Source organism: Acanthaster planci, linkage group LG02, assembly GCF_054643075.1.
Source record: "Acanthaster planci isolate LZ-2023a linkage group LG02, COTS_SCS, whole genome shotgun sequence".
NCBI classification, from domain to species: domain Eukaryota; kingdom Metazoa; phylum Echinodermata; class Asteroidea; order Valvatida; family Acanthasteridae; genus Acanthaster; species Acanthaster planci.
In genome coordinates, this window is record NC_141778.1 from 1,361,315 (window position 1) to 1,386,317 (window position 25,003).

The 25,003-nt window shown below is 39.3% G+C and overlaps 1 protein-coding gene across 3 annotated transcripts in view; it reads right to left on the reverse strand.

Annotated features, from left to right (window-relative positions):
• The window catches only part of LOC110985068 (uncharacterized), a 41,189-nt gene extending 21,259 nt beyond the window's left edge, over window positions 1-19,930 (reverse strand). The window contains exon 1 of one of the 3 annotated variants that reach the window (XM_087132957.1): window positions 19,705-19,930. The gene's annotated coding sequence lies outside the window, so the exon portion shown is untranslated. Of the gene's footprint in view, window positions 1-14,402; window positions 14,966-19,704 lie in introns of those variants that run through there. The other 2 variants (XM_087132959.1, XM_087132958.1) reach the window with 2 other exon arrangements.
• Between the last annotated feature and the right edge of the window lie 5,073 nt (window positions 19,931-25,003).

Below are 25,003 nucleotides of genomic sequence, written 5' to 3' on the forward strand. Positions count from 1 at the left end.
CTAACCCACGACAATGGCACCAGCAAATTCAAAAATTAACTGGGAACAACGCCCGTAAGCAGCTGTCCATACCAGAGCTGTCTTTGTTTGAAGCTGCAAATGAGGTCAACTGTCGCTTTATCTCTGTAGCTAAAGACATACTTTAACTGGATTTAAGCCAGATATCTGCTTACCTCCTAGCACGTACATGTAGGCCTGTCCACTCCATTTCCCAGAAGATGTGAACAACGGGCTTATGAGACTGAATTTGAACAAGAGCGGCAGTCCAGACAGGTTTTCTCCACGCCTCATAAAGGAATTTGCTTATGAGCTTTACTTCCATTAGCTGAGATATTTAATTTCTCTCCTGAGGCCGGAGTTGTACCGGACATACATGTATAGAAAAGAGCCATTGTGATTCCTGTTCCAAAGACACAACCTCTAAACATTGATCAACTACGTCCAATTTCCCTCACATGTTTTTTGCAAAGGTGTTTGAGGATTTTGTTGTTAAGTGCATAATTACCAATATTAATAATTCGCTGGTTAATTATCAATTTGGGTCGTTGAAGGGATCCTCAACTACGCATTGCTTGGTTAAACTAATTGATGATGTAAGCAGGGAAATGGATAAACCTAAACAATCTGGTGTAGTTGTAGCTACCAATTCCTTGAAGGCATTTGAGAGAGTCAGTCACCAAATTGTTATCCAGAAGTTCATTGATCTAGGTGTACGGCGGGCGATCATACATGTACCTTGGATTTGTGATTTTTTGTCAAACCGTTTGCAAAGTGTTCGCCTTGTTAGTACTTTGTCTGATTGGCAAACTATTAATACAGGAGTGCCACAAGACACCAAGATTGGCCCAAATGCCTTCTTGGCTATGATGAATGACTCTAAACCAGCCACTGCTGAAATATTTCAGTATAAATATGTAGATGACCTGACTTTTTTTTTCCCTTTTGATGAGATGGACCGAACAACAGTTATGCAGAGTGAAATTGACAATCTGAAACAGTGGTCAGATAGTAATTTCATGCATTTAAATCCAACAGAGTGCAATTTCATGACTGTTTTCAGCGGCCTCCTGTCAAACCTCGGTTTTACATGTACATAGACAATTTGCTGATTAACCAAAATAATTGCTTTAAACTCCTTGGAGTTTGTGTTCAGGGGATTCTCAAATGGGATACCCAGATTGATTCAATGTGTAAATTGTTTAATCTAAACTTTACATTTTATGGCAGCTGGAGCGCTGCAGTATACCGGTGTGTGACCTCAGAATAGTGTATATCCAGTTTATTAGACCTGTTATTGAGTACGCCTCCCTTTGATTCTCTGGGCTAACCCAAAAGCAACTTGAATGTTTGGAGAAATTGCAGAAGAAGGCCTTCCGTTTTATACTGATCTATGATTATTGTTTGATTCGTTCATATCATAATATTTGTGACGAACTAAATATTCCCCCAAATATCACACAGACTCGATAGGTTGACCCTCAATCATTCCTTAGTACAAACAGTTTTCAAGACTGACTTCCTCCTACCAGGAACAATAATGTAGGAAATGCAAATCACTTAACTACAATAAAATGCAAAACAAACAGATATAAGAATAGTTGCATTCCAAGCCTAACCAAGTTACTGAACAAGCAGGATAAGCAGGTTAAATTAATGACTGATATGTTTTGTATTGTGTGATTTCCGTCGGATCATTTGTATTACCTTTTAATTAACCGGTATATATGTATACTGTAACACTTTGTGTATGTGTACATGTTTATGTGCATATATATATATGTATGTATATATATGTTTATATATCTTACAAACTCAACTTTCCTCCCCTCTTGCCTATATTCATGATATTAGACTTCTAAACGCTTGTAATTTGTTAGATATGATCTCTTACAAATTTATTATCATACCTTTTTTTAAAATAATTTTTGTGATGTATGTATGTGCAGTGCAATTCAACCTACTGGTTGCCATGCTGTACATATTTAACATGTTATTTTATCTTATGAAATAAACCAATAATAATAATGATAATTATATACCGGTACTGAAAACGGCATGACTACTCGTATCGTTATTTCAAGGTTTGTACTGCTACTCTGTGTTGTGTAACATTCAGAAATTAATTGCATGGCATAATTATATGCAGAATCAAATATTTCATACTGAACAGGTACATTTATTTACTTTTGACCTAGAGGAGTGTACTGATTAGTCAACATTGCCTGTTTTGTAATGTACATGTATTGAGATTACATGTACATGTAAATTCCCTTTTACAGGTAACATATTAATGAATCCTCTGATTTGCACGGTATGTACCACTGGATCTTTTAGCGGGTGCGAAAGTTTCCTAGAAAAAAAGGAAGATTTTCTGTGGTTACCCTTAGCCGGATTTTAAAAGTCTTCTTTATCATATAAATTGGCCTCAGTTTTTGTGGCCGACTTTAACTTGATGAAAAATAAATTCAGCAACATACTTTCTGCTGTTTGAAATGAAAAGATATACATGCAGTTACAAAGAGCAAGGTTATGAACAATATTATATACATGTAAAAAATAGATAAATGCAACGTCACTGTACATCTACATGTATGTGCAGGTAGCCCACCAATTACATGTAGCTACTAGTACACTGCCAAACCTGGTGAACTAGGGCGATGAAGCAATGCTCAGGAATGAGAAAAGATTGGTCACCAAGTGTGTGTATACATGTATGTAGGCTGATCTTGCCAAACCAGTGAAGCTAACATGGGAGTAAGAACGACTACACCGAGTCGATGGTTTTTATGATACGATTGGCTCGTCACATTGCTCCAATACAGCTTCTGAGTACCGCTAATAAATGAAATTCCAAGCTTTCATACAATCTCACTGCAGAAAGCACTGTACAATGTATATGTATTACGCTGCATGCATACATGTATGTACATATATCAGTAACAGTGCGAGGACACATTCGTCTGCTAAAATGTCTAGCATTCGATACATCTACCGATGCATGCAGGTGTAAGTCCTAACTCAGCAAGTTACCAATACATGTATGTTAAATACACGTACATGTACATGGATACATGTACATGTATGTTTACCACAGTTGCACTGAATGGATTTCAACTGAAGTTTGCAGATATATGTACGTGTAAAATACAGCTATGTAACGATTTGTCTTCAACTCTGATAGAGACAACAAAGCATCTGGGCAAATTATTTGTAATGTCAGACAACCCTCCTTTAGTTGTATTTAGTTACAAACAGTCACAAATTCACTTTAGTTCTACACTTTACACACAGGCCAGTCACCAACAGTCAGATCATAATAGACCGACAACATAATGACGTAATGCAGTGTTTACCACTGTGCATTGTGGGTGAAAGGTGGGGATGTTGCAGGAACGTGTGCGTACACGTTATGTGTATTAACGTACATATTGCATGTGTATCGACCTGACATGAAAAAAATATTTTAAAAATCCTGATTGTCCGAAATGGTCCCTGTGAACTGCTGTGTTCCATTGTGTTTATCAAGCACTCAACGAATGCCAGAGCTGCGTTTTTTAAAACTTCCAAGGGACCCCAAAAGGTGACAGATTTGGATAAGTTCCCTCAGAAATAAGCCCATCAAAGCGAAGTCCAAGTGGACCGACCTCTGTATGCAGTCTACATTTTGTAGGTGGAGACAAAACTTACGATGTACCGGATCCAACGATTTTCCCGTGGACAAGTGAGTGGGAGCGGGTTGTTTCCCGGCTGCAAAATGAACGAAGAAGCTACTGCAAACCTAGAACCTTATTTCTCACAGAACTTATGCCAATTTAGTTCTGTGAGAACTAAATATACATGTACATATATGGCCATATGACCAGTCTAATTCAATCAACAGACAAACGCAGGCAAAGTTGTAGACAGAACTGGCTTATCAATTATTAAATGTCAAGGCACAGTTACACGTGTTAACTTACATGTACATGTACATGTATATCAACAGTGCAGCCAGTCAATTTTGGTAGGATTTTTGCCGAACGCACATTTGCACTGAAGGCTTAAAGGTACCTGTACATGTACGGTCCATCATTTGCAGTTATCCAAAAAATATTTTATGAAATTGTTGTTGAAATGCATTTTTGGTTGAAGGATTATTATGGGACTTAACTCCCAGTGAAACTATTCTTCTGGTGAACTACTATTTTGAAGAAAGCCATGAAAGAAAGCCATCTCCAATAATGTGTCTTAAGACACATTTTAGGAAATAAACTGTGTCGTTCCTTTTTAATTAGGCTCATACAATCACTGGGACTTCAGTTCAGACACATGTGTGCATGCAAGTTGCAACTATTCTGATTTGTCAGTTCAGTGCGTGACATCGTGTAATGTGTCATAGACGCTGACCTTGGGGACTCTGATTTGTCAGTTCAGTGCGTGACATCGTGTAATGTGTCTTAGACGCTGAACTTGGGGACTCTGATTTGTCAGTTCAGTGTGTGACATCGTGTAATGTGTCATAGATGCTGAACTTGGGGACTCTGATTTGTCAGTTCAGTGCGTGACATCGTGTAATGTGTCATACATGTAGACGCTGACCTTGGGGACTCTGATTTGTCAGTTCAGTGCGTGACATCGTGTAATGTGTCATAGATGCTGAACTTGGGGACTCTGATTTGTCAGTTCAGTGCGTGACATCGTGTAATGTGTCATAGATGCTGAACTTGGGGACTCTGATTTGTCAGTTCAGTGCGTGACATCGTGTAATGTGTCATAGATGCTGAACTTGGGGACTCTGATTTGTCAGTTCAGTGCGTGACATCGTGTAATGTGTCATAGATGCTGAACTTGGGGACTCTGATTTGTCAGTTCAGTGCGTGACATCGTGTAATGTGTCATAGACGCTGACCTTGGGAACTCTGATTTGTCAGTTCAGTGCGTGACATCGTGTAATGTGTCATAGATGCTGAACTTGGGGACTCTGATTTGTCAGTTCAGTGCGTGACATCGTGTAATGTGTCATAGATGCTGAACTTAGGACTCAATTCAAAACATGCCTTAACAATTTTTGATTTGAAATCTTGATCATGGAATACTGTTACTGAAGTGAATGCATTTACTGAGCTGAAACTTCATCAGGTTATCTATTGGGCACACATCGTTAGATTTTGAAATAATGAAATTTGAGCACAAATAATAAATGACGGATTCTATTTGTGGTTTTCAGACAAGGTAAAAGAATTTAACCTATGGTACATGTAATGCTGATATCTGGGGCACTCTATCATTTTTCCAGCTAAGGTAATAGTTGTTGCTGATTTTAGCCACCTACCTTGCAGATACTGAGAGAGTAGTGAAGCATTCAAACATTCCAGTTTCATAAAATACCAGTATATCCATAAGATGACCAGAGTGAACAACGTTGAATGCTTTCTTTAGATCAAAAAAATCATGCAAATAAAATACCCAGAGCTCATGATTTCAAGTAAATAATCAGTCATGGTCAGAAGACAAGTAGAACTCCAGCCATATGAAGATGAGTCTTTGTGCCAGCCGACCTCAAGCGCCTAGGCATTGCCAGGGCTGAAGGCACTGACCTGACTTCAGACCAACTCAGGTGAAGAGATGATGGTGATGACAGAACTAGAGCGGGAATTCCTACATGTAAAAAGTGTAGTCTGATTGCTGCATGTACCCTCAGATGCATTCCACCAAAAACTGACTGCTTCCATGACAGGCTGCATGTCAAGTACTATTTTTTGATTGCTACATGTACCCTCAGATGCATTCCACCAAAAACTGACTGCTTCCATGACAGGCTGCATGTCAAGTACTATTTTTTGATTGCTGCATGTACCCTCAGATGCATTCCACCAAAAACCGACTGCTTCCATGACAGGCTGCATGTCAAGTACTATTTTTTGATTGCTGCATGTACCCTCAGATGCATTCCACCAAAAACTGACTGCTTCCATGACAGGCTGCATGTCAAGTACTATTTTTTGATTGCTGCATGTACCCTCAGATGCATTCCACCAAAAACTGACTGCTTCCATGACAGGCTGCATGTCAAGTACTATTTTTTGATTGCTACATGTACCCTCAGTATTGTATGCATTCCACCAAGAACTTACTGCTTCCATGACAGGCTGCATGTCAAGTACTATTTTTTGATTGCTGCATGTACCCTCAGATGCATTCCACCAAAAACTGACTGCTTCCATGACAGGCGGAATGTCAAGTACTATTTTTTGATTGCTGCATGTACCCTCAGATGCATTCCACCCAAAACTGACTGCTTCCATGACAGGCTGCAAGTCAAGTACTATTTTTTGATTGCTGCATGTACCCTCAGATGCATTCCACCAAAAACCGACTGCTTCCATGACAGGCTGCATGTCAAGTATTATTTTTTGATTGCTGCATGTACCCTCAGATGCATTCCACCAAAAACCGACTGCTTCCATCACAGGCTGCATGTCAAGTACTATTTTTTGATTGCTGCATGTACCCTCAGATGCATTCCACCAAAAACTTACTGCTTCCATGACAGGCTGTATGTCAAGTACTATTTTTTGATTGCTACAAGTACCCTCAGATGCATTCCACCAAAAACTGACTGCTTCCATGACAGGCTGCATGTCAAGTACTATTTTTTGATTGCTGCATGTACCCTCAGTATTGTATGCATTCCACCAAGAACTTACTGCTTCCATGACAGGCTGCATGTCAAGTACTATTTTTTGATTGCTGCATGTACCCTCAGATGCATTCCACCAAAAACTGACTGCTTCCATGACAGGCTGCATGTCAAGTACTATTTTTTGATTGCTGCATGTACCCTCAGATGCATTCCACCAAAAACTGACTGCTTCCATGACAGGCTGCATGTCAAGTACTATTTTTTGATTGCTACATGCACCCTCAGATGCATTCCACCAAAAACTGACTGCTTCCATGACAGGCTGCATGTCAAGTACTATTTTTTGATTGCTACATGTACCCTCAGTATTGTATGCATTCCACCAAAAACTTACTGCTTCCATGACAGGCTGCATGTCAAGTACTATTTTTTGATTGCTACATGTACCCTCAGATGCATTCCACCAAAAACTTACTGCTTCCATGACAGGCTGCATGTCAAGTACTATTTTTTGATTGGTACATGTACCCTCAGTATTGTATGCATTCCACCAAAAACGTACTGCTTCCATGACAGGCTGCATGTCAAGTACTATTTCGCCAGCTGTAGTGTACCAAAGTATTTCACAGAACACAGCATGACACACAATTTTATTAAATGAAAATTGTGTAATTTCAAAATTGTGTAATGCTAAAATTGCATAATTGTCCAGGACTACAGATGACAGTGCATAATTTACCAATATAAACAAGGTGAAATGACCACTGACACTTGCAAAACAAATTAAACTTCCATATGTTGCTGACTACACTGCTGATTAGTACTAGACATCTGATTAGAGGACAATCAATTTACATGTATAGTGGCCATGTTTCCAGCCCAAATATAAGTACATGTATTTCACATCTGAGAAAATTTTCCCCAAAGGAATCAATGTGAATAGGATAAATATGAGATTCTGCACACTACCAGCATTTTATTCTGCCCAGCAGAGAAACAATTTTCTTTTGTTTTTCACTTGCAAAAAGTGCACTTGCTTTACATGCACATGGGGAAAAATAAGACCAGTATATACATGTATGTACCGGTACATGTATATTCTCACAGTTAAAAGTCAAAAGTTGACAGTTACCAAATACGTATTTCAAAACGTGAATAAATCTCACAAAATGAGCTTGCATTAGAAGGAGCACACTACATGTATTTGTGGTTATAGTTTGTTACATATCCTGTTGAAACTAGAAACGAAATGTATGGGGATAAAAAAATTGATGGATACTACCACTGAACCTACAGTAAGCAAGATTCTTTGAAAGAGGCTGCATACCACTGAACCTACAGTAAGCAAGATTCTTTGAAAGAGGCTGCATACCACTGAACCTACAGTAAGCAAGATTCTTTGAAAGAGGTTTGTGATGCATCAATGAATCATGAGTGGATCTTATCAGGTTGGGTCAACTCAATGTACATGTAAACCAGTACCTTTATGCATGTACCACTATAGTACAGTACATGTACAGGTACTTGTAAGCACAGTAAGGTACATGTACAATACATGTACAGGTACTTGTAAGCACAGTAAGGTACATGTACAATACATGTACAGGTACTTGTAAGCACAGTAAGGTACATGTACAATACATGTACAGGTACTTGTAAGCACAGTAAGGTACATGTACAGGTACTTGTAAGCACAGTAAGGTACATGTACAATACATGTACAGGTACATGTACTTGTAAGCACAGTAAGGTACATGTACAATACATGTACAGGTACTTGTAAGCACAGTAAGGTACATGTACAATACATGTACAGGTACCTGTGAGTACAGTAAGGTTCATGTACAATACATGTACAGGTACTTGTTAGCACAGTAAGGTATATGTACACTATATGTACAGGTACTTTGAAGCACAGTAAGGTACATGTGCAATACACGTACAGGTACTTGTAAGCACAGTAAGGTATATGTACAATACATGTACAGGTACTTGTAAGCACAGTAAGGTACATGTACAGGTACATGTACCTGTACTCTCTGCAATTAACCGTCTGACAGATTTCAAATGGACCATCAAGTGCAGCCAACTGTGACTGTCTGCTTGCTAGTGCTCTGATACTTTCTGGTAATAATGTATACGCCTACATGATGGGTTTGAATTCTGTTTACAAAGTTACCAGGTTACCATACCGGATGAATTGCTCACACAATTTTGGGACAGAAACTGATTTTTCAAGACTGCCACTGTCTACATGCACCTGTGCTTCTTAGGACCAGCTTTGTAGAATTCATATGTACCAGTCTCTTTTCTGTCATAATGGATAAATATATTCTACATGAATGCTGTCCGTGTTAATATACCTGAACGTGCACACTGGGTGTTGCTAAAAAGGTTCCTTTTGTGCCAACTTTCTTTGGGGGGTACAAGTGGGTTGCCGGTGTAATTCAGTTTGTGTACAACACTGGCTACAAAAATACTGGACCACTGAGCTTGTATGGCATAGGCTGCACAAGATACATGTACACATCAAATTCAGTGGACATGGTCCTGCAGTCCAGTGGAAACTATGTACTCTGCAGAATGCTTGGCGTGCAGATAGCTTTTACAGAACACGGTGAATTACTGCTGCATGTACATGTACAATGTACAGGACATGTACATGTGGGACATGCACATGTACCGGTACATGGGCAAGCTTGATCATTTTAATGTCATGACACTGTAATGCTGAACATTGCATAGTACACTGCAAGTTTTAACTTGGTGTCAGGATGTGCATTTCTGGACTGATCTACTTACCTTATGCCCAGTTTAAAACTTTTACCATAAAGTACAGAGTGAGTTCAAAAATGTATGAGGAGATCTACAATTTTGGTCATAAATGTTCATGTGACAGGGGTTACAAGTATTGAAATGCAAATCGACAAGAAAAACTGTACGTGTCCTGCCATTCAAATCTCTCAAAATGAAATGAAGTAATCCCACAATGGTACTTGCATGACAGGCTCACATTGTGGGGACCAATTCCAGACCAGACATTCTCCGCATGCACAATGTACAATACACTTGTGAAAAGCCACTAGGAACGTTTTCGCTGAGTGAAGTAGTCTTTTTCATCAGGTTGGTCAGATGATCTTTGGCAGGAAGGATTTTTGCACCTAGCATTACAAGAGGATTTACAGAATAGAAACAGTTGGCTCTTTCTGTTTACAAACAGGATGCTGGCATTTAACAAAGGAAAATGAATTAAGAAAATACAGTTACAGGTACATACATTAACCCCAACCCCCTAGGGTGTATGCAAAATCATATTGAAATCGGAGGATTTGGGACTGTTAGGGTTATTTGTCCATCTTTTGAAGAGTGTATAAATCAAACTAATTGTTACATGGACAAGGTAAATGCATGTTTTCTCTTCATTTAAAATACATGTACCATACACAAATTTGAATTTGTCTTGAAGAATCATCTCCTACAAAGCTATGTCTTATTGCTATTTTAAACGGGGCAAGATGAAACCCCTTCATGTTGGTTTTCATCACTTGAAAAAAGAGATTGTCTTCTGATTAACTTACATGCATGGTAACTACCGGTACAAGAAAGGTACATGCATTTAATTTACTATTAACATCATTTTCACTGATTCAGCAATCTAAATATGCAGAATTTGATCTCATGTCAGTTCCCAAGTTTGCTTAAGCACCACATCCCAATCTGAAAAACAAACTCAAAAAGGACCAGATCAAATAAATCTTCCACCTTAGTGGAGAAAACCTTTTGGGGAGTGATTGACAGCTCTGTTGTTCCAGAAGACCTAAGGTACAGTGTATCTCTTTGAGAATCAAACTTGGATTCAGCCTCAGGGGTTTCAAGTCACAAGTCTTTGAATGTTCATTGTTGGCTACATGTACATGTAGCTGTGATGAATCTTATCTCTGTTAACTATTATGATTTGATTCCATGCATTTATACTGGACATGTACTGTACATGTATATTTCATCAACAATGTGCATATGTAATCACCAAGGTATATACAGTAGTAGCCTTTGTAAAGTGTTGGCTAAGCATTTAAAAGATCAGTTGCAGTTTCAATTAATGTTTATCAAAGTAAACATGAGTTCCTGTCCTTAATGAACATGACAACTCAGTTGAGCTCATCTGACCTCACTGCAATGTACACTGTACATGTACATGTAAATAAAACACTACCTTACATGTACATGTACCTCTAAAAGGTGACATCTGACACTTCTATACATGTACCTCAATTCACTCTCTACACACAGCTCCAACTTTTTCATTAAAGTGCTGCCAAAAAGGGACCAGGCATTTCTCCAGTTGCCACACTCCCCCAAATCATTTCAATCCCTCCCCCCAAAATCTACTAGTATGGTGATTTCCAGCGAAAAAGTGAGTTAGGATAACAACTTGGCAAGGGTTCAAGAACTGTTACAAAACTGTCGATGTCTGGGGCCACTTGAAGGAGAATTTCATAACATGTTAAAATGTAAAAGCCATATGGTGAACACTACTCTTTGAACCAAAACAATTCACTGAGTCAGTGTATTCAATTAGTACATTATCGTATGTGTACATAAATTATGTTAAAAACAAGTACGTTGCCTCTGATTGTGCCTGGATATGTGATTGATACAGTAAGAAGCATTTCTTTAGGGAGAATATCACCTCAGTGGAATATTCATCGATCAATGTCTTTGAAGGAATTTATAAATCACAAAATACTTGTATCAAACTGTCTTGTGTTGGGTGTTTGAGGGAACACATCTTAAACAGCTTCAATTTGTCACGCTAAGAGACACACCAAAGATATGTATGTCAACAAAAACAATATATCCACATAAAATGGATATATGTTTTAAGTCTGTCAATAAGTATTTTTCAATCAATATTACCTTTCGCTTAGGGAAATGCAATCAACACTAGCAAGTTGTACAATGTATTACACATACACATACATGTAATTTACGAACCTTGTACCAAGTAAACACACATGGTACAGTATACATGCACTTTATCAGACTCAAACCAACTGGTTGCATAAGCAATTTTCTGTATCAAATAGTAATTAAACTCTAATCTCACACGTAATTCAACAATTTTGAAGTCCATTTCATCAACCAGCAGATATACTTTATGATCTACTCAAAGATGAATCTGGTAACCATAGTAACACTATTACTGATCATTTCAGTGGCCCCCACCAATGGCAGTATGATGTACATGTTGGTATAGTGATAAATGAACAAAGGCACTATTCCACGACAATTGCTAAAAAAGCCAAACACAGTGTTTTCTGCCTTGAAACATGTTAAAGTATAGGTACATGTATCCATCAGAAATGTCCAGTGAAACCTGGCTGGATTCTCCCAACTTTCTACATACCCCTATGTCCATGTACAAACTTGTTTACAAGCAAGTGATAAAAGCACTGCTGTTTATTATAACAGTAAACTTACACCTCCACAAAATACATGTACCTGTAGTTGCAGACGGGAGATTGGGGCTCAGGATTTGGACAGATGTTCAAACAGCTAAATGTGCACAGTCAGGTCAATATTGTTCATGTACTGTACAAGCCTGCCTGAAAAAATGTTTAGAACTTACATCTTTCGATAATAACAGGTAGTCAAGAGGAAACACAATGCACACAAATGTACACATGGTACCTTATCTTCAGCACACGCCATCACACATGTATGTACATGTATATGTTGCGTACATGTACTGCACAATGTACAGGTACATGTACCCGTACCGTAATGTACACCTGTATGGTTCACTCAGTGTACATGTTAACTTTCTGGCACATCACTAAGGCTGTGTATATTTCACATGTAACATGTATCATGGAGGAAGGAAAACACATGTATGAGTATTCCATTGTAGGTACATGTAAGTACTGTACCACACTCATGGGCTATGACAACTTGCAAAACAAGTGGAAACCCAATGAAATGTATTTATGCATGTGTACACATTAAATGTACATGTACAAATGTACACAAATCTATACAATAGAACTTAGAAGTCAACATGTCATGCATGGATTGTTTTCCGACTACACGTACATGTAATTTAAAAAAAGGACAAAAGCATATAGGCCATGAACACGTTCCTTTCAAAAACCTTGCATCGAATGCCTGCAAATATTTCCAATCAATTTTTCTTGTCTGTGTGTGATCCAAATGTAAATATCCACGGCGAACAGATTCGCTAATGAGTACATGCGCATACACAAACCTGTCTTAACGACTAAATTGATTGGCGTTGATTTGGTTTTGAGTTCTATTTCTCTGTGTATTTTGTTTGTTCTTTTTGAGACCTGAGTTGGTTTGTTTTGTTTTTGTCTAGCCTCGTTCTTTTCTTTCAGCCCTTGTCTCCCCTTTTTATACTTCACATTTTAATTTTTTTAATTTCTGGTTTGGATGGATGAAATGTGTATTGAATTGTTTTATCATTCATTTTTTTGTCTAATGCTTCATTTTCGTTTCAAATTAAACTTTGTTGATCTTTTCAGTACTAGATGTTTTACACACACAAGGTACTGTTTGTTTCTGTTTGGTTTAAACTCTGTGTCTGTTTCTTGGATATTGATACTTCTTTCTTATTCCTAATTTTATTTTTGATTCCCGAGAATTTCTATGTAATTGTAAATGTAACATTTCCTACATTTATTCTGTAAATTCTGCCTGGTCTCATCATGTTCAACTTACTTGGTATGCAAGTCAATGGGATATGGCTCCACGGGTAAGGTACAGTACATATACATGTGGCAGCTTACACACATTTCATACTGGTAAATGTACATCTACGTGTAATTTCAAGCTATAGCCAACAATTTGGACAGCTTCACTTCAACTTTGTGCGATGCACAAAGCAGTAGCACGTGCAGTGCTTTGTATGAAATTCTTCTTTGGTACATAATGCATACATTGTACATGCGTGTACTGGGACCACGCCAATGTACACACTACCATTATGGTCCATTTGAAATGGTTGGTCCCAACACTAGCCAGCTAGCAAGGTATACACTGGTTAGTGTTGCCACTACTAGAGTGAAGCTTGTCTGGACCTTCCTTGCCATCCAGTCCATAATGGAGGGGCAGAAATCAGAGCCTTGATCATGCTGTTGTACGTACCAGTAGCTGACTCTAGACGGAGATCTGATCACAACACGACCAAACTCTGAATAATCTAGATGTACTCGTAATGCGTGAAAGTTTGGAAGCAACAGAATACTCCAAATCGTGCAGTTCTAAGTAAACCTCCTTCATGTACCCCTACTGTACATGTAGGGTACCATGTGTGCACATCCCTAGGATCATTGTATGCGGTATAAACATTCACATCCATGTAGATAACATCATGGATAGGCATGATGACAATCTGAGCTAACTGGCTGTGATGCCTACAGTGTACACTGGTTGCAGGCCATGTAAAAGCCCCAACCATGGAGCCTACATGTACAGTATGTATTTCTTGCTGTACCAGCAACTTCTATGGTAGTCCCAGTCAGCTAAAACAGGCTAAAAGTCCAGTTGGAGGATCAGAAATCCAATGTGGTGTGAACTGTCTCAGCTTGTCCTACACAAATGTACATGTACATGTAATTACAAATGTACATGTGTATTCAGGCCACATTCGTGTACGTTGTCCAGGCACCTGAGCAGATACAAATGCATGTACATGTACAGTACATGTATTGTGATGACTGTGCTTCGGCAATATTACAGATACCTGTATTGGTTACCTTACCGTGTATCAACTGACCCACACGACAGGTACACATGTACCTGTAGGTGAAATGTCCAGTCCTGTCCAGCAGACCCAATGAAGTTTAATGTTCATCTCCTCAGCTCACAGGCTTACATGTAAATCCCAGCTACAAAAGCAAACTGTAACTTCAGCCCGGCCTACCTGCACAATTCTGCATCTTCTTCATCTAACAACAAAGAATCAATGCTTACTGCACGTATGCACATGTACACTGTACATGTACCTTACAGAATCTGCACACTGGGGCTCAGCTGCACAGTGTGTGTTTATTGCCAGACTAGATGCAGCTGCTGTCTTTGTTTCTGGGCCTATTGTTTGGATGTATACATGTACATGCAGACTTCAATAAACCCTGGCAAACTGTGAAATGCACAGTGTGGGGACAGAGCCATGACGGTTCTGCATGTGTAAACTTAAGGCTACAGGGCTCATTGATGTGGATGTAACAGCAACACTCCTGGAAAATAAACTAAAGGTCTATATTCATTAATTTCACTTATGACAATGTACCGGTACAGTGTACCAGTAATCCTTGTTACATGTACAACATTTGGATAAAACTTATACGATGTACACGTACATACACTATTTGTATATACTGGCTACATAATTACATGTACAAGTGCAATATTGCCAATCTTGTACATATTTACTGTACCCTCCAGAGTTATTCTATTTATGAATTTTCTTTACAGGCAATTACATGCAACTTGTAAGCCAACTCATGATGGAATACAATACCAAACATGTGCACTTGTAGCATGTACATGTATGTATGCACAGTTTGTATACAAACTACAGCACGTACCAATGCCAGTAACAGTACTGTGCATGTACATGTACCTGTACAGGTGCACCTGTACATTTTGTGCGTAACTTTGTACCAGATTCTAAAACGGTATTGCTGACTGTAATGCTTTCTGTTGTGTACGCATCAAGCTGATTGGATTGCTCATGCAGGTACCATGTACATGTAAGGATACCAAACACAGATTGCATTGTTTCTCCCCGACATAACCCATGCTTAAGTGGGAATCACATACATGTACGGTAAGTTATGGTAGCCATAGCAACAACCCTGCAGGAAAAATGATATCCCTTCCAGAGGCACTGCGAGGCTTATTAAAATTGGAATCTAACAATTGGAATTACAATGTCAAATGGTGGTGGGGGGTTATGAGGCTTCTTGCTCCATTGTATTTCTTAAATTCACCCTCATTTCCCTTCATGCTATTGTACTTGTCACTGGTACCCGGTACCGGTACTTTGTCGGCAAGTCAGTCACAAATCACCACAAGTCAGTCACAAGTCACCACAGGTCAGTCACAAGTCACCACAACTCAGTCACAAATCACCACAAGTCAGTCGCAAATCACCACAAGAGAGTCACAAGTCAGTCACAAGTCACCACAAGTCAGACATGCAAGCTTTAACAACTTACCTGTACACATAGGCATTCCTTTTATCATTGTTTCCATGCACATGTATGTTCATATAAACATGTACATGTATGTTCATATAAACATGTACATGTATGTTCATATAAACATGTACATGTATGTTCATATAAACATGTACATGTATACATGTTCATATAAACATGTACATGTATACATGTTCATATAAACATGTAGTTCTTACCTGTACAGTGAAACCACAAACTCACTTGCTACTGACTTGATTTGAACTTTGCTGTTCATGTACAAGCTTTCAGCTCTCATTGTATAATGGCTGGGCATTCTTGCATACCTCTATGACCAACAGGCATGTATCTGGCACAGGTAACCAGTCCATCCACAAACTGTGTTTGTGTACTTTATAGATGTTTGCCAGTTGCTCCATGGCTATGCCAGACAACTGATGCCAAATTACTCATTAATTTGCTTGGTACAAATATGAAATACTGAAGCAGATACAGAAATTTGAAAAAAAAATTGGAACACAACAACTATCCATCCATCATGATCAATTTAGTATTCAAAATATCGACCGCACTAGTTCACAAAAAAAACATAAACAAGGTCCCTGGCTTTATTTGCTTTTCTTTGATTCGTGGTTTATTGAAAGATACCATAGTATTACCTTGACCATTCACAATGATGACAATGTCTAAACAGCAAGTCTAGTTATTCAAAGTCATTTATTAGCCTAAGAAGGCCCTATACATCATCATTCTTGAAGCTGACATTTTAGACAGACAATTTTAGAAATAACAACAATATTTGTACATGATTAGAACATTACCTGTTCATTCATCAAGTTGAAAATCAGTATTTGTATAAGTATGCATAAAACAACTACATGTACGTACATGTACAGGTGTTTGCATCGACTTGGTACAAGTAAAATGCAGTACATATGGTACGTCATGTAGTCACTAGTCAGTCAAAGGAGTTCCATTACTCACATTTGCTCAGCCTACACATACATATATGTACATATGTACAATATGCAATGTCGGAACAAAATGTGTTGGAGTTATAGTACTTTAACCACATGGGATAAGTTTGAATAGAAGTATTGTTTGGTTGCTTTTTGGTTAACTTGTCATGCGGTTGAAGATAGGCAGTCAAGTGGATACAACTGTCAACAACAATCTTGCCCCATTTGCCACTGGCTTGACATGACATGCTTCCAGTGCTTCAGTGAAGCAAAAGAGTCACAGGCAACATTGAAAAGATGAAAGCTCTTCTAGTTTTGGGTGACAGATGCATGCTAGTTTATGGATGTAACACATACTTACTGGGGTAGGTACTCACTGAAAATGTCAGTGTGTTTTTGAAAGTTTTGACGAATTGCTGTACTGCACAGAAAAGATCTTTCCATCCTGAACAAATTCTGAGAGCTACCGGTAAATGCCAAATCAGACGAGGATTTTTGTTAATAAGTGAAAGCTTTGTCACAATTATGGTACTGCTTTGTCATCCATCTTTGATGTGCAACACATACACAAGGAAAAGTCCAGGGGACAGGGGCCATGGCAGCCACGTCTCCCTGCTCCTCCCCAGAATTTAAAAAAAAAAAAAATTGAAAAAAAAAAGAGAGAAAGGGACAACTTTTCATGTCCCTTCCCAATATGTAGCTTCAGTTCCTAAGAATGGCCACTAAAAGTTAGATGAAAAAATTCTAAATCGTTTTGGGCCCCAAACACAAGTTCACGCCCCCTTAAAAAATATTATTGGGCCTTTGATATGAAAATAAAAGGAAAACGTAAACATATATGATGTGACCTTTACATTTCAAGTGAGAGGTCAGTGCCAGCAATGTGTACATGTGTATTTACCCACACAATCTTCACATGTTCTAGTACATGTTTGTATTTACGTACTGTACATGCATCTCAACCAGCCGGTAATCTTGACCTACCCGTATACAAGTCAGGGTTAACCAATCTGGGGGTCAGACAAGCAAGGACTCTGTCCCTTAATTAAACTGTAGGGACTGTTTTAGGGGCACAGCTAACCTACCGGTACACACCAGTGTTCCTGTATGCTGCATGATACGGAACCGGGGTCATTGAGGGTGTTTTTTTGGGGGTAGGGGGGTTGCTGTTGTTGTTTGCCTTTGCTGTTTTCTAAAGAGTTGCAAATCGGATAACATTTTAGCAAAACTGCTTTCTTAAACTTTGTGGACTTTGTGTGTGTGTGTCGCCTTCGTCAACATACATGTACGAATGGTACATCTTGTAAACTTGTCACAAATGTTGAACAATGACAAACTGAAAACGCAAATTGAATATGGTCAAGACACTTGACCATACTTGGTACAGTACATGTACATGTAAATGTAGGACCTTTTCCAGTAAACATTAACTTCAAAGTCAACACAGTAGATTTCATCACTGTTTGTTGATGATATGCCATGCACACTCAAAACTATTCTGTCTCAACAAAATGCAGCAATTATTGATAACCAAGAGGGTCTTACCACTTAGTACCTACAGGTCTACAATGCGGTCTCAATGCAGAAACCATCCGACTACCCACCTCTGGTAATAGGCCACTAAAGGGTCACTGGTCACCCAAGAACCAAATTACCGGTACGATGTGTGGACTCTGCATGACATCACATGACAAATGTTGTTTAGGCCAACCAGTATCCCCACCCTACGCCAAGACTGGAACCAGTTTACTTGACGACCTCAAGGATACGGAGGTACCGTAGTCCAGCAGACTGGCTCCAGTCTGAGGCTATCCACGCCCCATCTGCAGCAATCATGGCAGTAGTCAGTCATGTCGGTTTTCTTGGCCTTGCTTTTTAAAATTATAGGCCCTATAGGCAGTGGTGTAACTAGGGCTATTATTGTGTCCAGGGGACACCCGGGGGTACACACATTTTTTTCAAGGGGGCACCAAAAGACAGAGCTGAAGCGGCCTACAGCTGCATTGATTTCAAATGGGAGGAGGGGGGGTACTGGGGCACCGGTATTCGGTAGGGGGGGACAGTTATGCCAAGTCTTGCCCATAGTGCCTATTTTGTCTTTCATCCAATCTCTCATTGAGAGTGGTCTCAAAACTCTCATTTATACATGAGCAGCTGTCATGACCATGGACGATGCATGCATGCTGTTGGCATGGTTGGCGGTAAAACTAGCACTGAGCGTTAAGCCAATCTTGAACCTTGTGCAAATTCATCGTACAATTTATTGTACCCCTCCTGCAAATCAAAGGCAAATCAACTCAGGATAGAGAATCAATTTGCACAAAGTTTAAGTTTGCGCTTAACAAAACTACTGTGTACTGGCAAAATTAGCAATATGTGCATATTTGTTCAGGGATTGTATCTTTGGAGACTTTGTTCCTATAATAGAAGGGACAACTACATTTTAAGTTTTGAATTCACCTTGGTAGATGATTATGACATCATGCTCGATAACTGTAGGGTTGATGTTTTGAAAGAGGGCAGGGTTTGGAGTTGTATGGGAAATTACACCATAGGTGTAAGGGCAAACTGTGAGTCACATAACACATGGTGGATTCAAATTTGCACAACTGGTTTATCAGTAAGGAAGTCACATTTTCTGACAAGTTACAGTTTGAAATGTCCAAAAAATGGGAGCAGTGCAATAAAGGCAGCGTTGGCCATTGCCTTTGGTTTGGTTTGGGGGGGGTGCTGATCAGTTCCACAAGATTAAAATCACAAAAAAATGTGGCTATCCAAATCGGTCTAAGCAATCCCCATCTATTCCAAGGTACAGTGTACATCCTAGACCCGACGATGGAGTAGCCTACATCACAGGGCCCTGTGCCCCTGTAGGGCCCTGTTGTTTGTTTCTACCTACCTTTTCAAACTAGGACGTAGCTCGTCGTCGTCTCGTACTGACCTGACGAGATCAGTCTGATCTGAGAGAAGGTTCTTGCTTCTTAATGTGGGAACGCACATCTGGTACACACAAACAGCTTGACAGTCTGTCGCAGTTTGTTGATCTCTGCGGACACACTGTACTTAAGTTCTTGACCAAAAAAAACCAATTATTGACTTCCACTGATGTTGACATTTTCTAATGATAATGCACTGCCTATTCATTTTGTACATACATCGCGTGATGGCGCTGTGCTCTGAGTCGGATCTTAATCTTACAGACGCGGATTGTTTGGGCACAAAATGCGCAGCCAAACAATGGCGGCGCTTCAGGAGGGTAATGTCATGCTCAACATAACCTTTTTCTCATGGGGTGATGGCTATTCCATGCCTCGGCCTCCCTCGCCTCCCGAAAACAAGCCAAAAACAAACAGAAAATGCAAGGATATCATTTCCGGAAATAACTGGCCATTTTCTTATCAACTAACCCACTCGAAAGCGATAATGTTAACCTGTTTTTGTGTGTGTTTGTTTTTAATTCATTTTTTTTACACTTATTGTCTACGGTTTTGCTTTAGAAATATTTTCACTTCCGGCGGTTCAATCGTGATTTGTTCAGTGTGTAAAACTTTGAGAATTCCGCCGGGACATGCAATTCGCTCCAAGTGGGAAAAAAGAGGGCGTGTTTTTGACTCGGGGCAAGCCGAGTACGAGTAACTCAGGCTGCATCCGAATCCGTTGTCTTGACAGCGCTTCCACTTTCAAGGCAATTTCCTTATTTTAAGGAAATTTTTGCTTTCGAATGAAATTTTCAGGAAATGAAAAAATCTCATGAAATTTTGAGGAAATCCCCCAAATCTAAAGAAATTCTAAGGAAATTATTAAATTCTGAGCGAATTCTACAAATATTTACAAAATTAGCAACAAAATCTACATTTCAAACTCAACAATAATATTCTGTCAGATTCAGGATGACTTGAAACAAGACTAGTAGAATCAATATCACCACACATGATGCACACAGCCTGATTTTTTTCAAGACCGTGAGTTTGAGCACTGTACTGACCTCTGCTTATCATCTGGCAAACAAGCATAGTAGTTTTGGTAGTATATTAGGCTTTTTGGTGGTTAACTAAAAATAAGGAAATTGGGAGGAAAATAAAGAAATTTGGCTCTGGGGATATGGAAATTTTCATTTTGACTGTTGGAAGCACGTGTCTAGGTCTAGGTCTTCGCTCTATTGGAAATGTGTGGAGACGCGTAGGCAATAGATCTAGCCGTACCTCTCGAAGCCCGTTTCGGACACAGCTTTTAATTTACTCCAGTATGTATGGCCTTTGCGTACACGCAGAACGTGTGCAAGAACCCACTTGTAACCACCTGTCTTTCTTTTCGCCAAATGGGGGGGGGGGGGGTTGCACTGCAGCTCGAGGAGGATAGGTTTTGTCATTAAATATAATCTCCAAACTGTCCATGTGTTTTTCCGTTTGCTTTCGATGAGCCAATACTGAAAACATCATAAAAAAAGATTATAATATTACACCCTCAGGAAAAATTGTACTAACTAAAATTCATTCATATCTTGAGTAAATTGAAAACCGACATGCAGCATACGGAAGTGTGACAATCTTTTCTGTGAGCACAAAGTGAGGGCAGCTTTAAATGACCAACCAAACTAACTTACTGCCGTTTGAAAACTGACACTTAATCGGCTTAAAAAGTTGACTTCATAACCTGACTTAAGGATTTACACTAAATAACTACTTCCCAGCATAAAAAATTCAGTTTTAACTGAGAACGAATAATTTTGTTGTGTAGGCAAAATTTCTTTCATTGTGTTGACTTTGAATTCCCTTGTTTGTAACTTTATTCAACAGAAACATCAACACTCTGCTTCTCACTTTGGTTTCATCTCTGCCAAGAACTTGAATTCTGTCACTTACACGATTTGGGTTCAGTTCGTCTGCATATCTGACGAACACAAATCATGGCTTTCTGGGAGATCTTTCTGGTGAAATCTAGGGAAAATAAACCGGACAAATTGAGTCGTTCACTTCAGCTTTGAAATCACTTTTGCCAATGAGTAACATTTCAGACGGTCCCAACTTCGAGATAGTGAAGTTTCATATACAAAACCTAATAGGCTGGATAGACTGTTATAAATTTCTCACTAGGCCTATATAGGCTTAAAGTTAAGCATTAGGCCTATGAAGTACAACTTGAGAAACTTTCTAAAACTAAAATGTGCGACTCACATTTCCTTCTGTTCCTTCTTCCAAACTGGACGTTGATCTCCAATAATTCACTGATGCGTACACCTCAACCATTTTTCTTTCTAAATTTATTCATTCCAAGTGCAGAGTTCAGTTTTTCTTCCAAATCTGACTATTGAAGCACAAAACCTCAACCGGTGAATCAAGGAATGTAGGTATATTATGTACGTTAAAAGCATTTGTCCCACAACATATTTTACTGACTCTACATAATACTCTAGTTCTACCATATTGTGGCACCGGCGGGTTTGGTCGATGGGGGCGCCAGCTCGGACCCGCATGGAGCTAGCTGGCTGCACGGACGTATATAAAAAAAACCTGGACTTGCAACGCCTTTGTATGAAAAAGAAGCCAACCAGCGGCCATTTTACCGAGCCGAATACAAAAGCGTGGGCGGTTCCCTTCTATTGACGCCAGGAAGAACAACGGTGGGCATTGCCGGAAAAGCTTTGTATTCGGCTCGGAAAAATGGCTGCGGGTTGATTCAATGACTCTATAAGCTGATTAAGGGCATTGCGAGTCCAGATTTTATTATACACATCCGTGGCTGGCTGCCCCTAGGCCCTGCTGGTATGCGAACGGCCTGCGGTTTTCCCGCCTCGCGCCTGCGCAGTCCTCGCAGACTCCTTGGTCGAGTTCGGGCGGCCTGTTCTTGACACGGGTTTCTCGTTCTCGCGCTCGAACGGCCGAAACACGACTGATGATAATGCACTGCCTATTCATTTTGTACACGTATCGCGTGATGGCGCTGTACTCTGAGTCGGATCTTAATCTTACAGACGCGGATTGTTTGGGCACAAAATGCGCAGCCAAACAATGGCGGCGCTTCAGGAGGGTAATGTCATGCTCAACATAACCTTTTTCTCATGGGGTGATGGCTATTCCATGCCTCGGCCTCCCTCGCCTCCCGAAAACAAGCCAAAAACAAACAGAAAATGCAAGGATATCATTTCCGGAAATAACTGGCCATTTTCTTATCAACTAACCCACTCGAAAGCGATAATGTTAACCTGTTTTTGTGTGTGTTTGTTTTTAATTCATTTTTTTTACACTTATTGTCTACGGTTTTGCTTTAGAAATATTTTCACTTCCGGCGGTTCAATCGTGATTTGTTCAGTGTGTAAAACTTTGAGAATTCCGCCGGGACATGCAATTCGCTCCAAGTGGGAAAAAAGAGGGCGTGTTTTTGACTCGGGGCAAGCCGAGTACGAGTAACTCAGGCTGCATCCGAATCCGTTGTCTTGACAGCGCTTCCACTTTCAAGGCAATTTCCTTATTTTAAGGAAATTTTTGCTTTCGAATGAAATTTTCAGGAAATGAAAAAATCTCATGAAATTTTGAGGAAATCCCCCAAATCTAAAGAAATTCTAAGGAAATTATTAAATTCTGAGCGAATTCTACAAATATTTACAAAATTAGCAACAAAATCTACATTTCAAACTCAACAATAATATTCTGTCAGATTCAGGATGACTTGAAACAAGACTAGTAGAATCAATATCACCACACATGATGCACACAGCCTGATTTTTTTCAAGACCGTGAGTTTGAGCACTGTACTGACCTCTGCTTATCATCTGGCAAACAAGCATAGTAGTTTTGGTAGTATATTAGGCTTTTTGGTGGTTAACTAAAAATAAGGAAATTGGGAGGAAAATAAAGAAATTTGGCTCTGGGGATATGGAAATTTTCATTTTGACTGTTGGAAGCACGTGTCTAGGTCTAGGTCTTCGCTCTATTGGAAATGTGTGGAGACGCGTAGGCAATAGATCTAGCCGTACCTCTCGAAGCCCGTTTCGGACACAGCTTTTAATTTACTCCAGTATGTATGGCCTTTGCGTACACGCAGAACGTGTGCAAGAACCCACTTGTAACCACCTGTCTTTCTTTTCGCCAAATGGGGGGGGGGGTTGCACTGCAGCTCGAGGAGGATAGGTTTTGTCATTAAATATAATCTCCAAACTGTCCATGTGTTTTTCCGTTTGCTTTCGATGAGCCAATACTGAAAACATCATAAAAAAGATTATAATTTTACACCCTCAGGAAAAATTGTACTAAATAAAATTCATTCATATCTTGAGCAAATTTTACTGAAAACCGACATGCAGCATACGGAAGTGTGACAATCTTTTCTGTGAGCACAAAGTGAGGGCAGCTTTAAATGACCAACCAAACTAACTTACTGCCGTTTGAAAACTGACACTTAATCGGCTTAAAAAGTTGACTTCATAACCTGACTTAAGGATTTACACTAAATAACTACTTCCCAGCATAAAAAATTCAGTTTTAACTGAGAACGAATAATTTTGTTGTGTAGGCAAAATTTCTTTCATTGTGTTGACTTTGAATTCCCTTGTTTGTAACTTTATTCAACAGAAACATCAACACTCTGCTTCTCACTTTGGTTTCATCTCTGCCAAGAACTTGAATTCTGTCACTTACACGATTTGGGTTCAGTTCGTCTGCATATCTGACGAACACAAATCATGGCTTTCTGGGAGATCTTTCTGGTGAAATCTAGGGAAAATAAACCGGACAAATTGAGTCGTTCACTTCAGCTTTGAAATCACTTTTGCCAATGAGTAACATTTCAGACGGTCCCAACTTCGAGATAGTGAAGTTTCATATACAAAACCTAATAGGCTGGATAGACTGTTATAAATTTCTCACTAGGCCTATATAGGCTTAAAGTTAAGCATTAGGCCTATGAAGTACAACTTGAGAAACTTTCTAAAACTAAAATGTGCGACTCACATTTCCTTCTGTTCCTTCTTCCAAACTGGACGTTGATCTCCAATAATTCACTGATGCGTACACCTCAACCATTTTTCTTTCTAAATTTATTCATTCCAAGTGCAGAGTTCAGTTTTTCTTCCAAATCTGACTATTGAAGCACAAAACCTCAACCGGTGAATCAAGGAATGTAGGTATATTATGTACGTTAAAAGCATTTGTCCCACAACATATTTTACTGACTCTACATAATACTCTAGTTCTACCATATTG